A 2,471-nucleotide genomic window follows, 5' to 3' on the forward strand; every position below is an offset into this window, starting at 1 on the left:
GCCGGCACTACGGCTCCGCCGATATGGGTCCTCCCATCTTGGGCGGGTCCACCTGGGATCATGTCTCGACGTGTCGCTGGAGCTGCTGCCGACTGCCAAGACGCTGGGTCTTTCCCCCTCAGTCATCCACTGACCTCCATCAAGGGCTGACGTACCACCGCTCCCTCTAGCATGTCCTCCCAATGCCAACTACTTATTTTAGCTCACTGTCTTAATAAAAAAATTATTCTACATACACATATGTTCACAATGATTGCTGGGCACACGATCAAACACAAGTGGCTAAATTAACAAATGATTAAACTGGCATACCACTGAAATCTCTGATGTTAGGATGCTCACTGACTGGAGCTCAAACATGGTACTCACATAGACCCCCAACAAAAATGCTTCAGGTCTGCCTCACAAGGCTTCCTCCTGTCCACGACTTCAGTTCACAACGTCGCCTGGCAGGCTCCACAACAGAAACATCTGTTTACTTCCTTCCTCTTGAAGGTACAACAATAAAAGGTTCACCAAGGCGCGACCAACACTCATTTGCAGGTCGCCCTTGATTTACCAAAGTCACAGAGAAATGATCTTCTATGTCCCTCAACAACCTCCTCATATTTGCAGACAAATAGTCTTCACTCCAGCACTAACACAGGGAACTTTATTCTTCTTTATTCCGGGAGAATCAACGAAGTACAACCATCTCTGACGAAAGTTGCAACTCAAGTAAGGTCACCACCTCCTGCTAGCGTCACTTCACGTCCCCAAAGTATCGACATCTCATTTCATGTCACTTATTACCAACGCCCATCCCCTGCTAGTATCCTGAGATTACTCACTGACGTTTACTCAAATATTTAATATATACATCTTTCCTTTGACCTCTCAATCAGGTCCGGAAGACAGAATAACTCTCACTAAACAATAACTCGTTCCATCCAGGCTACATGACGGGTCATAACACATCTCACAGACATAATACCATGGAATAAAAACTCACAAGGATGTATTTGAGAATTTTATGTAAAGAATTACAGGAGACTTTCGCTCTCTCCTGAGTGCTTTGTCAAGATCTGAATGTGCGATTAGGACGAGACTTACATCTCAACGTCTAATAAGGCTTCAAACTGTTTCGTGTTGTTCTTTAAGATTCAGCTACTAGGAACAAAAAGTTCCAAGTAGAATGAATAAGCAGTAAAGCAAGTCAAGTAAGCAGAACATCGTTTAAATAAACCTATTGTGACGATAATCTCCTTCAAGAGATTGAGCCTGCTCTTCCCTCCATAATTACGTCGTTGAAATTATATAATACTACTATGGAAGAAATGTCCAACAACGACAACAACACCAGCAAGGTTTGCCAGAGCGCAAAACGTTGCAGCCAGAGACACCTGTTCAGACTCAAACCGCCAAACTACCTGTTGATCGCTACCGGCCCCGCTGATTGGTCGCCGGTCTGGCTGCACCTGCACTCGCCCCCCCATACTACTTGATGTCTGGGGTCGCCACGACCTCAGACCTCAGAATGTTCAGTGCTTTCGTGGTTACCACTCCTCCCGGCTAGACGTTAGCGTGTACTGAGAGAGGTGGTAGCTTAAAGCCAATATTCCAGCACCTTCCCTTTAATTTTGTGTTGCACTTCTTGTTATTTTACCTTAACGTAACTTTTCATTGTGTCATTTAATTATTCTTACTATTTTGATTGATTGATTTTATTATAAGAATTGGTTTGTCCATTTTTTCATGTTTTGATTTATTTAACGTAATTAAAATTTCATTGTTAAAATTTACTTGTGTTTTGTGTGTCTTCTCCTTACCTTACCACAGACGAAGTTCCAGTTTTCTATTTTTTTTTTATAACTATGTGACGAGGCCATACCCCTAGCCTTAAACAGCCGAACACCAACGCGTTACCGTCACAAGTTATATGGGGGCCTGTCCTAGGAGCTTCACTCAGGTACTGGTGCCAAGTGGTAATTTATGGTAAGCGTATTTAACTTTGTTAACGTAGCTTTACTATTTTTCATATTCAATTTCATTTTTTATAAGGTGCGGTGTATTGTGCATTACGAGAGTAACATATAGTGAAGGTGAGACAACTTTGGATTACGTGGTGACTGTAGGCCGCAGTCATACTCTTAATTGGTCATCTCTCCCTCCTTGTTATTACTCGTGTTTACCATCTATGTCCCTTGAATATTTCTCATTTTGACAGATCATCATATTGGTACCCTGGTACTGTGGTCTGCCCCGGGTCAAGAGTACCCAATCTTCTGCAATCTGACTGTAGGAGGACAAAGAGGGCCATAGTTCCTCTAGCTCGAACTTTAGTTGCTGAATTGGGACCTCAGCAGCAGTTCTCGTCACGAGTTGACACCTCGCACCCCTACACGTCAGTCAGAGATGATGATACATACAACGGTAGGGAATTAGCTTATTTTTTCAGAGCACAAAAGTTCGCTAATTCTGTAAGTATCATA

Source organism: Procambarus clarkii, chromosome 84 (assembly GCF_040958095.1).
Source record: "Procambarus clarkii isolate CNS0578487 chromosome 84, FALCON_Pclarkii_2.0, whole genome shotgun sequence".
NCBI lineage: Eukaryota > Metazoa > Arthropoda > Malacostraca > Decapoda > Cambaridae > Procambarus > Procambarus clarkii.